This window comes from Bos indicus x Bos taurus, chromosome 8 (genome assembly GCF_003369695.1).
Source record: "Bos indicus x Bos taurus breed Angus x Brahman F1 hybrid chromosome 8, Bos_hybrid_MaternalHap_v2.0, whole genome shotgun sequence".
NCBI lineage: Eukaryota > Metazoa > Chordata > Mammalia > Artiodactyla > Bovidae > Bos > Bos indicus x Bos taurus.
The window spans coordinates 8,137,719-8,153,622 of NC_040083.1; the positions used below are offsets into that span (position 1 = coordinate 8,137,719).

At 36.7% G+C, this 15,904-nt stretch overlaps 1 protein-coding gene and 1 long non-coding RNA gene across 2 annotated transcripts in view; both read right to left on the bottom strand.

Moving 5' to 3' along the window:
- The window catches only part of XKR6 (XK related 6), a 270,900-nt gene that overhangs the window by 168,491 nt on the left and 86,505 nt on the right, over positions 1–15,904 (bottom strand). The gene's annotated exons all lie outside the window — the stretch shown is intronic.
- Positions 5–15,573, bottom strand: LOC113896895. The gene is made up of 2 exons (XR_003512171.1): positions 7,889–15,573; positions 5–5,789 (listed from the first exon to the last, which is right to left on the bottom strand). It is a non-coding gene; the product is annotated as an uncharacterized LOC113896895 (long non-coding RNA).

The window sequence follows — 15,904 nt, forward strand, 5'->3', positions numbered from 1 at the left end:
TGCATAGTTCCTAGTCATTTATTAGCGTAGAATTTTCTGCAGGTTGGTGACCATTTTACAGGTTGAAAAAAATTAACTTCAAGGCAGTATAAACAATTTCCTCAAAGTTGGTATTGTAGCAGATCTGTGTGTTATCAATTCATTTTCACACAAAACTACTGGAAATTTGTTTGGGACATTTCCAGTCAACCACTGGCTGAAATGGATACGAGCCATCCTTTTAGCTGCTAACTGTAATGAGGTGTAGCAGTTTGAGACGATGACGCCCATTGCACAGCAATGCTGAAGTTAATGATCTACACCTTCCCAAACTGTCCTGACACCCTAACCACTGTTCTGTGAGTTATGGGCTGTGGAATAAACAACTGGGACCCTAATATGCTAATACTGCACAGAATACTGGAATTAAAAGTCCAAGCAGCAGTCGCTCCCAGCCTTTTGATTTCACAGACCACTATAAAAATCTCTCGGGATGGCAAGCTTTTTATTTTTACCAAATAAGGGCATAGAGTAGACAATTTTTTTTAACTGAAAAAATACTTTGAAGTCATTATACCATCTTTTCTTTTTCCTGTTTTGCCTCAGATCAACACCCTTCTGCTGGTCATTCAGCAACGGTGGGTTGAGACTTCCAGCACCAAGCCTAACCTTGCACTTAGGGTCCACAGGTCACAGCTTATGCACACTGACCCATAGCACGGTCGATTCCAGACAGGGCTCTTTCCTTATTCCTTCAAACTACAAATCCCACCTCCATCCCATGCCTACTGACTCACTGCCACCGTTAACTTGGATCCACCCCACTCCTACCAACTCACTACCACCGTTCACTTGGAGACAGAAATTTCACAAACCCCTAATTGAGGCCATGGCATTTACAGCTCTTTTTGTTCCTTTCCTTTAACTTTCAGGTATTTTATTTAACAAAAGTATTACTAAAAAGCTCCTTCAGGGGACAAAGCTACTTTATTTGGACAAAATTTGCTACATATACAGAAAAACTTGAGATGTATTTCCAGTCAGCCCAATCCCAATCATTTGGTAATTACAGCCAAAAGTTTGGAAACTCTTACTGGAGACATGACCTGTTTACAATATTTTTATTTTATGTGGAAAACACACACACACGAGCAGCTTCTACTAATATCTGTACATTTTATGAGAAGTGAAAATAGTTCCATGCTATAAAAGTTTACTCAAAAACAATTTCAAACTATTAGGCTTTAAATAATGAGATGATTTAATTTTATTAGAATAACAGTCAGAATATTATATTCAGTATATACTCTTCTACATAAAACACATTTGCATGTGTTTCTGAAAGCTACTTGTAAAAAAAAAATTGTTTAGAGGTACTATCTATCACATTTTGAAAATGCCCGGGTACTCTGGCAGTATTTTCTAAGCATTATGTTAATTTGTGTATTTTTTTAAAGTAAGACAAAACTGGATGGTCAATACGGGTTTGTGTATTGTTCTAAAATCTGGCATATTCTTTGACAAAGTTTATTGATGTTGTTTTCTCTGCACATGATTTGTTTTACTAGCATCTGGGGGAAACATGGATCTCTTCTAACTTTCTCACTAACTCATGACTCCAGGAACCAGCAAGCTTACAGAGAAGTCAGACTGGCTCATCCTGTGCCTGAGGTGAGATGAAGTTCATTCCTGGCTCTCAGGAGGACTGAGGGACAGTGGCCAGCCACACCCGACTGAGCACAATCAGAGATGCCTGCCAACAACACAGCTAAGAAGCTCTCTTTAAGATACTATGGACTTTTACAGGCAAATCTTAGATAGCCAAGAGTGTTAAGTCGGCCTCTATTCTACTTCCCCACAGGAACACGCAGGGAGGGAGATGGAAATGCAAGGACACAAGGAGACGCCTTCAGAGTAAAGCAGCAGGAACCTCCCGTTGCAGGCGGAACAAAATACGACAAGAGGGAAGAAGCCTGGACAGTGTGGTTATATAATTCTATCCTGACCTAAGACAAAGGGGCGGAAATTGGGCTATGTTTAGAAGAGTTGAAAAGGAAATGGAATAAAATTACCCAGGAAGGAGAAGTGGAGCAGACTTAACAGATCTGATCAATTCTGGAATCCTTTATACTCAATGCTTTCCCCACATTTAGGTCAAGAGTTCAGAAACGAAAGGACAGAGACCAAGCATCAGAGCACAGATGAACTTAGGCTCTTCCGTCAGGGCAGGTGAAATTGAGAGCACATATTGTAAAATCCAAACACTATATTCCAAAAGGAACACAGAAACACCTTTGAATGCATGACATCTAACTTTAGTCAGGCTGAAAGAGCCAGGCTCCCTCCACCAGTGTGAACGATCAAGAGTCAGCTGTCCTGGTGGCAATGTTTTAGAGGCTAGAGTTGTGCTTTTCTTAGTCAAGATACATTTTATCTGTCTACAGGTCCAGTTCACAGAAGACATTCAAATTATGTTTCACGTACAAAAGCAGTGAAGTCTAAGGTGTTTCCAGTGTGCTGTGCTGTGATATGATGATCTTCCATCTTTCTACTCATCCCAAAATTACTTTCTTCAGATTTCTTATTTTTCAAGGATGACCTTCTCAGTGGAGTTGTATTTTGCAGAAAAGTCCCAATGTACACTGTAATGAGCAGTTGGTCTGACATTCCAAAATGGAGATGAGAGCTACTAAAAATGGAATTTTTTTCAAAACACACTGCTAATTTAAGATAAACCCAAGTATTTGGAGTCAAAACATAAACTGAAGGCAGTTTCCTCTAAAGTTATAAATAGATTAATAAAATTCAGAAATAATCATACACTCAAGAAAACCTGCAAGGAATAAAGAACGAAGTATCTCAACAATCTTCCTGAAAATGTGCTACAAATTTCAGCGTCACAAATAACAGAATCCCACATTTCCAGTCACTGTGTTCATTTGAAGTACACATTTCATTTGTACTATGAATGTGATATCCTAAAACATGAGAAAAAGTCACATGTAGGTAGAAAATCTTTATAATAATTAAAAATTTTAGAGGAAGTATGCTTATTTTTTAAAACAAAACATTAATATTCAATTTACTATGAAATAAATGCCCCTAAGCCAGCAGGAGGTAGGTACTACCTAGGAGGGTGGTCCCACACCTGATGCCTCAGGCCCTGTTCTTACCATCTGCACCTTCTCGCAGCCCTCTGCAGAAGGCTTTTCCACCATGACGTCACAAAGCTCTGCACTTGTGGCTTCAACAGTTCAGTGGGCACGGCGGTAAGTATCCTTCAGGATCTGGTGCTCCATTCAAAGGTGACAACTACTGATGGAGAGTGACAACAAAGCTGGAACAAGGTCAGGTGTAAAGTGAAGATGGTCTTTAAGATCAGGGCTTCCTGGATGACAACCAACCTCTACACTCAGAAACTGTAGTTTTGTCGTGAAAATGATCCAAAGCTTTCTTCTGATCTTCCAAACAGGGTCTAAAACGTCCAAAATACAGACAGCCGTCGTCTGAGGCTCACTGTCGTGTGTGTGCTGCTGAGTATTGGCTCTCCCCACATATCTAATCGACCTTGGGTAACTGAGTCAGCCTCTGAGCCTCACAGTGATGTGCACGGCTGTGACGAGCAGCGAGCCAAGGACGTACAGACCTTCCCGTGGGACATACATACTAGAAAGGCTACTGTCGTACAACTGAGGCCAACGTAAAACAAATTTAGGTTTCATTTAGAAGTTTCTAGAAGGCAACCATCAAATACTGACTATATTCATGCCATCAACTCTCCACTATGTTCAGGATTCTACAATAGTTCTTGAAATTATACAACAGGGACAAAAGACCCGCTTTTATGGTATTTTCTCTAATATTTAAGACATTTTAAATTAAGCTAATCCTTGAGCCACATGCCCATTCATAACATACCAAAATGAAATCAAACTCATTACTAGGAAACACACTTGTATTTCCCAATATCACCTGACACTATCTTTAAAATAATAGTATGCCAGTGAGAACTACTCAAATTAACATCAGAATGTCTACCCTTCAGGAGATTTCCCATACTATCTCATAATCTCCAGGAAACCAATTCCCTGCCTTCAAGCATCTTAGCTTAGTTATATAAGAGCTTACCCCTCCCCTCATCCCCACCATCATCTTTATTCTTAGGCTCTTAAGTTTTTCCCTCTCTTGGGTCTCTTTCATTTGTACTCACAGTGTTCAGAATCTAAGAAGGTCTTTAAAATATTCATTCCAGTAGGGACCAAGTCTTTTCCTGGCTAATTCCTTTGGGATATATCAAATGCCTAGGCCCAGTCAATACTGTGGCTAGGATTGGCTAAGAGGAAACACCTCTATTGACAAAAGTATCACAGAAGGACCATTTTTTTAAAAAGTCAGTTGTAATGGGAAAGCAGCAAAATAGGCAATACATATTTAGGTTAAAATGTAACTTGATTTTTAAAAATTCTGATTTTTTCATTGTGCCATTTATTAAATATGTATCAGCCAATTCCTATTAAACCAAGCAAAGCAAAGGGAAGGAGGATGCAGATACAGGATAAACTGTGTACTTTATACAGTTTATCAGGTTCTATACGCCTTCTAATAGAAATGTTATCAAAATTTCTGTTCTACCAATTTCTGTATTACTGGATTATCTACTAATAATAAAACTTGGAATAAATAATTAACACGCTACTGAGCTAGCACTCAGTCTCTAAAGTTCCTTGAATTCTCCTCATCCTTTCCCTTTAATCTTTTTTCAATTGCTCTGAATAAGGTCTTAAAAAAAATCAACCTTTCCCCAGTTTTGGTCAAAAGAAAAGGGAGGCAATCATATTTGACCATCAATATAACTACCCATCCCAGAATGCTTAAATCTCTTAATCCCAGCAGGAACAAGCCAGAGAGGACCACCACCAATCATGGCACTGCAGTCATCCAAAGAACGCCTGATTCTCCTATCAAACGCCAGTTCTCCACCCATCCCTTTGGTGAGAATGCTCTAGTTCACACTCTGGGTCTACTTCAGAGTAACCCCCAGTTTTAAAACAGTGCACGTGGAATACAGGCAGCATTCCCATTTTAAGGGAAATAGTCCTTCTTGGGAAGTCAAGTTTTGTTCCTTCTCCTTTTCTTTCACACAGTCTGTTTCCTGGCCATTTTCCTTTCCTAATTCATTCATTCAACAACAAGGAGAGAGAAGCAGGCGAAACCGAGCGGCTCCTTTCCCTCTTTATTGGCACTTCCATCCCACATGATGATATCTAATTTCAAAACTGGCAGCATTTTGCCACTGGTGTATCTGGATATATTGGGTAGAATTTGCATTTCCTGCTATGACCATGCTGAGGCCATTTCCAGGTTGAAGTTTTGTAATTACTACCTTTAGGACTGTCGCCTGACAATTATTTCATCTTTCTCCTCCTGATCAAGAATCACCTCTGACTAAGGAAGTGACACTACATGAGGTAGAGAGAAAGGCAAAAAGGCTGATCAAATTGGCATGGGAAGATTATATAAACTGCCTGGGAGAATACAAGGTCCATAAAACCCCCCAAATCTTCAAAAGATAACTGTCTCCAGAGTATGACATTGATACTAACAGCTGAGAATTTGAGACAGGCATGCTAACTTAGAAATATAAAATTATAACGCCTATTCTTCTATATGTTTTATTAAATCTATTGATTCACCTAGTAAGTCATTATATATACAAAAACAACAATTTCCAGAGTTCCTAAATATTTCCAACATATTCAACTTAGGGATCCAAGATTCTGAACATGCCATCACCAAAAAAAATTGCAAACCTAAAAAACAAAAAGGAAAAAAAATTAAACAATGTCAAAAGGAAAAGATTTTCTTAGAAAAGGTCAGTATTTTATAATTTTCAAAATGACATTTTAAACTTAATGCTTTTCCCCCCATTTACAGTTATAAGTTTTTAAAGACTAACATCAAAGTTCTCCTTAATAACAAGGCTGTTTACTTACAACAAAATAAATACTGAACTATACTCATGCACGTTACCTATTTAAATATTTACTGGGTCAAAATACCTTCATATTTACAATTTGAAAATATAAAGTGGTACTGGTTTTGGCTTTTTCTTTTTTTAAGCTATCATTAAGGTAACAAACATTCAGATGCATAAATGAAAGTTTTTATCTCCTTCTTATGTAACTCACCTTGGAAACTACGTTTTAGCCAGTTAACAGTGGTTAAAGTCTTCGTACTTCTACTACACTAGCTTTTAGCACGTGAAATAAGAAAGATGACCTTCAAAGTTCTTGTAAACTCAAAAAGGATCTATCTATATAGGATTTATTTGAAAAAGAAAAACAATTTTGTTTTGGAAAATATAAGACATGGTTATTTTTAACCAGTAATTCTCATAAAAACATTAATACAAAAAATGAACTATAGGAACAATTCTCCTAATTACAGGTTTAAAAACCATGCTATTTAGGCCAGCCTATTTAATGATTCCATAGAAAATTGAAAGTTCAGAGTTCACATTTCCAAAAGAAGAGGAAAACAACAAATTAGTAAACAAAATAAAACAAAAGGAAACAATCTATTGTATACTGCTTTTTTTTAGAACAAGGCTAGGCTGAATTATTTAAGTATAAATTGAGCTCACAGATATAAGCTTATTGCACTCTGGATTAGCCAAAACAATGCCTGGATTTACATAACATGTAAATAAGTTTATCATCACAGAAGGTCATATAACATGAAATAGAAGAATATATTTTATAAATTTTAGGTCATTCTCAACATCTGACAAAATACTATCCATAAAATACTATTTGTGATACTATTTGTAAGAAAATACTGTTTGTAGGGAAATTAGGTGATGTTTAGAACTATACTATAACTGAGTCTCTAGAAGAAAACATGAAAATAAACACGAGTTAAAAAAAATAATTCTTAATGCTGTCAGTATTTTAGAATTTGCCCTCTGTATTACTCTCTGGAATAGAATGACTATTTCATTTCCTCAGCATCTCATCAATTAAACAAACTGATATATAATTTATTTAGACTAAATGTAAGTAAATTTATAATATTTTTGCTATTAATGCCATTACATGTAGTAGAGGAAATGAAATAACATAAAGAACCATTTACTCTGAAAAAGTAGCTAAGTATAAGATCTGAATTTTAGCCAGGGATCTGCTGAGATTCCATTCTGGGGGGGTCTGGAAGGATCAGGTCTAGGAATTGCCTGCTACATCAACACATTTAACAGGACATGGTCCATCGGAATAAACTTAATAAAGAGAGCCTCTACACCCCCCTAAAATGTTTTACTATAATAGAGTGCTGCTATCATAAAATATATTTTGAACAAAGATACGTGCAATAATTGGAGCAGAGTTAACTGATAGAACTAACACTCTTAATGGGCACTTCACATTAAAAAAAAAAACAAAAACACATACATACATAAAACATCAAAATTCTTTATAACAGAAAAACCTGTGGCAAGAATTTTTACTATCTAGTCTGAAAAACTTGTTAAATCCACAGTTCCTTTTGAGAGCAGACTATATTGGATTTCAAAGGGGGGGAAATTATTTCAATCTGCAAATACCTACCAGTACCAGTCTGAGGTGCTTTCCTATAATAAACATTTTGCTGCTACTTAAGTAGCTCACAAGATCTCAATTTTTTCAAAGTATGTTTAACCAACTCTAAAAGGTTTAATTGATATAGGTTTTATATAATTAATCCTTTTGCTATTAACCACTTGAACCAGTTTAGTTAGGGTGCCAGCATGTTGTTTAACATCTTTTGTTCACAACTTACAAAAAAAATTAAGCTTGTAAAGAAAGGAATTGGGGTAGGAGAGGAGAGACAGAAAAACATGAAGGCCTCTCTTTGTCTCAGGCTTTGCCATTACCATTCTGTCTGCAGTGGTTTCAGGACGAGGCGATCGCACACCTTCTAGTCAGAAATCAGATGACCTCAAAACAACCTCATTTCAGTCTTAGGCCTCATGTCTTTCGTTTAGAGCTAAAAACAAAAATACATGTGAATGAACAAAAGGTCATGAAATGAAATCTCTAACATGACACTGAAATGTAAAATATTAGAAGCCATTATTAATCTCAGAAAAATGAAAATGTACACATTTCCATCCAGAGTATCGTAACCTTACTTAGAATGAGAGGGTACCCTTCCTACCCTGTCAGCTGCTAGGTATGACAATAATGACAATTTAATTCCAAGGTGGTTCAACAGAGCCAGAGTAGTATTTTATTCATTCATCTCCTGAGATGATGAAATGTTTAGTTCTTACAGAGTTAAACACAACAATATCATTAATGAAGCTAATGATGTTAGAGAGCAACTAAGCTCTTCTTTATGCACATAAACCGAGGCAAGAAAGAAGTGTAATAATGAACCAGAAGAGTGGTCTGGCCCTAAGAAACACACTTTTGTGTGTTCTAAGAACTCCTCCTTCCAACAGTAAAGTAGATGGAAATTAACCTGTTTCTACAATCAAAAAGTGCTCCACTCATTCAACAAACTGAATGTTCTAAGTGCTGGAAGCCAAATGCTAAAGATGAGAGATGGCTCCAAACCTCAGTGAGTGAGATCCTAGCCTTTTATTTCCTAACTTTTTGTCTTAGGTCTGGGTTATAACGTGGAGAGGACAGAAAATAAGGACTGCTCTGTTTCCACGAGAGGAGGAAGGCAGTAGGCATCAGGGACAACAGAATGAGACGGTAGGGCTGGAAACAAAACCCAACGAGAAGCCCTGCGTTCACGATGCAAGTGAATGTCAGTCACCAACTGGTCTCTTTTTTACTTTTTTTTTTAATTTTAACTTTTTTGGCTGTGCTGGTCTTTGCTGCCGCAGGTGGGCTTTCTCTAGCTACGCTCTCATTGTGGTGTGAGAGCGTCTCACTGTGGTGGCTTCTCGTTGCCGAGCATGGGCTCAAGCTTGTGGGCTTCTGTACTTGTGGCTCACAGGCTCTACAGCACGGGCTCAGTAGCTACGGTGCTTCACAGCGTGTGGGATCTTCCCAGACTGGGGATCAAACCAGTGTCCCTCACATTGCAAGGCAGATTCTTAACCACTGTACCACCAGGGAAGCCCTGGTCTCTATTTTAATGTGAACCTTGTGTTTTCAAAACCCTACATTAATCCTGAAAATTAGTTCTCTTTCATTTGTACAGCCTCAGTGGTTTCAACAAGTGTAAACATTTAAGACTATTTTGTAAAGTTAAACGAGCCAAGAAACTTTGAAAATCACTTACTATAAGAGTACTTCATTCACCTGAAGCTACAATTTAAAACTCAGAAACTCTGTAGCCAAAGTTCCACTAAAAGAGATGGCCTTAACTATAGTGTAATGAAAATGAATATCTTACACATTTTTATGCCATTCATAAATATCCACCAAGTAAAATACATGAATTACCACTAACGTCTACACATTGTTTAATGTTTCGCATTTCTCTGCTTGATCTATACCAACGAAATTCTTTAACTGTATATGAATATGGTACCTTACCAAAAAATATCAAAATATATACATATGACTCAATTTAAACTCTATGTTTGTCTTAAATCAGGGGTCATAAACACATCTGAATTAGCTTATCTTCTTAATTTTTTATGTGAACTCCAACTAAATCTAGTATCTAGACAACTGTTACAAAGTTAAATGGTTTGACTTTGAAGTTTCTAGGTCTCAGAACCATTCTGTAATAAACTAATTTATACTTAAATATTTAGAATAAAGAAGACAATAACTGTTTTGAGTCATATCTAGATTTAGGGTATGATTTGCCTCAAGTGAAAATATTAAAAACAAATTCAATAAGCTTTGAAGATCATTTTCCCATGGATGTTCATAAGATGATTCTGTAAGCTTTTTATTCTGATGCATTAAAATTTTCATCAAGGAAAACTGCATGCCGGTCTTATCTGTAAGCAGTCAGTGCTGCCTCATTTATCACGTATGTCATAGATTCCTGTTTTCCGTTGCAATAAATTTCAAAGAAAACATAAATAATCGATAGATACACATTTTTTCTATAAGCCTTAAACACTTACCTAAAAATCTCAAATTTGTGTCTTACATCAACAAAGAGAACTTGCAGTTCTTCTCAACTCATATTTCCTAGCATTCTTTGGCAAAAATCAAAAAGTAGCTGCCTCTTCAAAACTCAAATCTCTTCCTTGAGCAACTTTTAGCCTCATGCATACTATGTTCACAGTTTCATTTCCCCCTTTTGCTTCTGTCATAGTGTGTTCTGTCATACAAATTACAGCTCCATCATGTTTCCTGAACTAATACATCCAACCCAGAAAATGCAACAACAAATATCTGATACTATTCTTCAAGTTCTACAGTTTTCACTGCTCCCACTTTGGTCAAGGCCTTTAATGATAAGCCAAGAGATTTTAATACTCAGAAGACATGTTTTACAGCTAATTAAGGCAAGTAATTTTATACTCAGTTTTAAACTATACTAATCATAAAACTCCATGTGTCACTTCAAGACTCCTATACTGAGGTCTCCTGTTTAATAAAATCAAACAGTTCCATTAAGTTAATTATAAATTTCAACAAATCATAGAATCAAATTTCTATAAAAACAATGCCTATCTGTTTAAGTGTATCCAATGAAATATACGTTCTCATGAAAATCAGTCCCTTAGTTTAGATGATACTATAAGTGCCATACATTTATCAGTCAGAAAATCTCAAATTTAAGGATTCTATGGGAAGACGGGAAAATGTTCCAAAAAATCATGTTGAGACAACTGCTAGCCACTTGGAAAACTTATGGCTAAATCCTTACCTTCATTCCTTTACAAAACAAATTCCAGATATACCACAATTAAAGTTAAAACATGAGACTATAAAAATTCTTGAAGAAAAAATTATTTAATAAATTTTGAAATACAGGAAGGACTTTGATTTTTTTAATTGTAGAAGTCAAAAAGAAGTCACAATTGATATTATAAAAGACAAATCAAACAAAAAATCAATTATAAACAAAAACAAACAACCAAGATAAATATTTGCATCAAATATTAATATGCACAGTCTTGACAAATTGCTAAGAAAAAGACAATTCATTGGAAAATGGGCAATGACTACAGACAATTCACTGAAAAATAAAAATGATCTATAAACATGAAAACATCTTCAAACACTCATAATTTAAGAAATGCAAGTTAAAACAACATACTAACGGATGAGCAATGACAATCAAGAACCGGGAGGATGGGGTGCTCAACCATACCACTAGGAGAGGTGTAAACTGATACTAAATGTTTGTGGAACAATGGTAATATCTATAGAAATGTGGAAACCTACAAGTTTTTGACCCACAAATTTGACTTCTAGGACCAGGATTCTTTATATTTCTTCTTTCATGTAACCAAAATATTTGTACAAGGAGACTATAATGACAATGTTACAGCTCTAACATTAATGTACAATAACAAAAAAAAAATGTGGAAAATCATCCTAATGTCTGTCAAAAGGAAGCTGGTTTAAAAAAATTATGTTTCATTTCATCTAGCTGAGGAAAGGTGTCCTAGATAAACAGGTTTCACCAACTATCTGAAAGAACAGCAGTCCTATAAAACCATTCATACGCCAAAATGGAATAAAGCAAAGAAGCAATTACCTTAGGTCACATCCTGCTAACGGATGCACAAAATAAATCGAGATAAGCACGGATGCTCACAAAGTTCAAAGCTATGGAAGCTAGATACCGAGATGCTGAGTGTGGTTCCTGGGGAAGGACTTGAGTGGGGCCACTTTCACTTACTGGGGTGCACACTGCCTCTGTAACAGCCCGCTGGAAGACAGACACTGAAGGCTATTTTGGCTTTTTGCTTTTTTTTTTCATAAAAGCAAAAATCCTCCTTGGAATTCTTCTGGTTAGAGAAAACAGGCACTCAAGTAGGACTTTCTTTAAAATGAAGTAGAATAAAGAGAATTTTCGAAAAGTAGGGGATATCAGTATCAGTAAGTGCATAAATGACACCACTAAACAGATAGATATACAATATCATTCATTAAAAAAATAATTTTTAAAAAGGATGCAAAAGTGAGTAAAAAAAGGGAAAAAAACATGAAAATTATGAAAAGCTATCCAAGAAACTGTCAAAACATATAAGAATGGGGGAAGGGCTTTCTACTTATTACTTTATAACTACTGTATATAATTTTTGTTATATATGTAATTATTGTTCTATAACTAAAATGTTTTTCAAGGATGCTTTGCTATTTCGGCATTTCAAGACTATGGATTGATTTCTCAAAATGGAAGAGAATTTACAGCCTTGAGTTATGTTTCACGAGCCATCCTCTGAACATGAGGATGTTTGAGGACCACAGAGGCACTCAGTGGTCACCCCGATATAAACTGTCATCATGGCCCTGGGCACTGTGCTTCTTGAAGCTGGCCACCACTAGCTTCTTCATGCTCTTAAATCTGCACCTGCAGGCAAAGTACACTCTCACTCTTATAAACGAGGGGCAGGTTGCAAGGTTTAGTTTACATTTAAGTGCCTAATGGGCTATCCAATAACAGCCCAGCACGTGCCTCAAAGTCAGTCATCGCTTGTTTACCATACCCTCTATCCTAGAGACAGGGCCAGTCCAATGAGCGTGTTGTTGCTAGAGATGTCTCCTGTGATCGTAGTTGCCAAACCCAACTCCTTCAAATAACAATCTTGCCATTCAATGTGATACCCACTATGATAGACAATACATGAAACTGACCAGGATTTCCAATAAAACATTGCTGAAGAAAATCAGTCTCCTAGGAAGGAGGAAAAAATGAACAAAATAGGCTCCAAAAAAAAAAAAAATCTGTCCATTTAAAAATGGTCTTAACTCTACAAACCTTTTCACGATTATCCCAAATCAGCACTAAGCAGAGACAGAACTTCTGAATTATTCAGCAGAACAAGAAGGCATATCTCCTCCTCTGGCACGACTAGATGTTGGCACTTGCAGGAGCCCTTCACCCTCAAAAGTTTATGACAAATGCACCTGATAATTACAGTGCACCATTTCTCACTGGGAGCCACGGTGCGTAACCACTGGCATGTACGCAATTTTGAACATTTTCAACCTGCATTTTTCTTCAGTTGTTAGGCCACTATAATTGAAAGTGCTGTGGGACTTATCAGCATATTAATTAATGCTAATTAATTTTACCTGAGCCCTTACTAATATAATAAATTCCAAACCCTTCTCTTGCTCCTATGTATGGGTACACAGGATCTTCTTTCTAAGGCTAACTCTTCCCCTATCACACAGTCCCTGTGGAATTTTATTCCATGAATGAGTCCCTCCTTCATTTACATCTTCCGTTTTCTCTCCAATGCTTCCTTTCCTTTTGTCTACAGACACTTTCAGATTTCCTGATCCAGAGCTAATCCACAATCCATTTCCTTGAACACACCACTGAGCTTAGCGAACGTCCTTCTTCCTCTTTGTGTTTCCTGCCAAATCTGTAGAGGGATCTACATTTGTTCATCCACTCTTTCCCCCATGCATGCCAGAGCATGGGGACACACATCAGCGTGGCCTCCCGGGAGCTTATGGTTCCACTGCACAGGCAAGCAAATACAGTTTACTGCCAAGTACTCCTAAGGCCTCGCCTACAGGCTCCCTGCCTGCTCCTAACAGACAGCATCTCCTCTCTTCAACTGACAGTTCAGTTTCTGAAATGACTTCTATCCTGAGCTTAAAAGCACGAGCTGTTGCTGATTTTTGTATCTTCCACTTCTCTCAGTATTTAGCTTAATGTTTTCTATATAGTAGGTATTCAAAACGTGCACAGTGGACAGATCAGAACGGAAGAAAACAGACTGATAACAAAGCTAATTACAACAATCCAAGAAAGCAAGCATATTTAATAATATTCCCTATTAGTAGGTATATTTCAAATTACATTATGGATTTGCCCTATTTTCTCTCATAATGATGAAATATGTATGAACTCAAACAAGAAATGTCTTTAAACAAATGCCCTGGTACAATCTGATCACTCTGTGAACACAGTGCTCAGATTATGCTGCAATTCATGTGTGCTTACCACAGTAGCTGTGGGTGGCAGTGGTCTAGTTCTCCCATATTGAAACTATTAAAATTAGACATCCAGGTAAACTATACATTTAATTGAAAAAAATGATTACTTTGTTACAAATAATACAACCCAAAGGCAGCCCATACTAACTAGCCATTATATCCTGCAAGTTATTGCATGTATGCTTCCCTTTACATGTATGTGGGTATGGGGCTGTTTGAAACTTTGCAGAATACTACTATTCTTTCCATTCTTCATAGTTTTAGCAAATGCTAAACATCAATGTCCACCATGTGTATCGATTTTAGCAGCAAATTAACATACTTCTAGTAAATGAAAATAAGCATTGAGTATTTTCACCTTATTTTGGTAGGTCGAGCAAGATATCAAATTTAAGTTAAACATTTAAGGGTTCTGACTATATTCCATTAGAACTATTAGAACAAATCTAGAAGGATATTTAAGAGTTATTTTAGAAAGTAATATATTCATCTAACATAGCTGTAGGTATTTTAGCTCTTCTCAGGCCTTTTTTTTTTTAATTGGAGTATAATTGCTTTCCAATGTTGTGTTAGTTCCTACTGAACAACAACGTAAATCAGCCATATGAATACAAATATCCCATCTCTCTTGAGCCTCTCTCCTACCCCTCCATCCCACCCCTTTAGGTCATTACAGAGCACTCTTGTGACTTCCAATAAATTTTATCTTCTGATAACTAACACTTCACATTCTTTAAAAATGATACAGTACAAAACTCTACACTTGGTTATGCTATATCTCACCTGACTTTTGGCTTATTTTTCCAAACTATCCAGAAGTTGAAATTCTCTTGATTCTGAAAACTGATATACTTCCCTCTTTCCTGGTTTTCAGTTACAGAAATTCAGTTCAGCAAAGCTCACTCATGTTTGCTTCTCAGCTTTACAGAAGCAGGGCTATGATACCTGGAGAAAACATTTTATGTTCCACAAGCCCTCTGGAGTTGTATTACCTAGCTGAATTCCAAGATCCAGAACTAATCTTCTGAGGGTGTACAAAAATAATCAGTTAAAGGTATCCAGTAGAGTCATCTCCCAGGGATGGACTGATTTCAATGGACTAAGACCAGAATACCAGTTCAGCAGTGAAAAGTTACAACAGCCAACAGAACCAAGAGAAATGAGTGCCCTCTGATCATTGTATTCTCATACACCCGTGTCCACAAGCAAACCATACTGGAAACCAATATATAATAAAAGGGAATCAGATAATTGAATCATTTGCTCACTGAACTCTTTCCATGTAGACACGCACACAGGAAGCTAAATTATAATCAAGCATTTGTTCAGGGAGCACAGAAATCTAAGCAACAGAATCCATTATCTAACATATTTTAAAACATCAGGGTAAACAGTCTCTGGTATCATTCTCTACCACAGGATTATTACTCTAGTAAAACTGAGTTTTTATTCCAATCCCAAAGAAAGGCAATGCAAAAGAATGCTCAAAGTACCGCACAATTGCACTCATCTCATACACTAGTAAAGCATAAAATTCTCCAAGCCAGACTTCAGCAATACGTGAACCGTGAACTTCCTGATGTTCAAGCTGGTTTTAGAAAAGGCAGAGGAACCAGAGATCAAATTGCCAACATCTGATGGATCATTGAAAAAGCAAGAGAGTTCCAGAAAAATGTCTATTTCTGCTTTACTGACTATGCCAAAGCCTTTGACTGTGTGGATCACAATAAACTGTGGGAAATTCTGAAAGAGATGGGAATACCAGACCACCTGACCTGTCTCTTGAGAAATCTGTACTCACGTCAGGAAGCAACAGTTAGAACTGGACATGGAATAACACA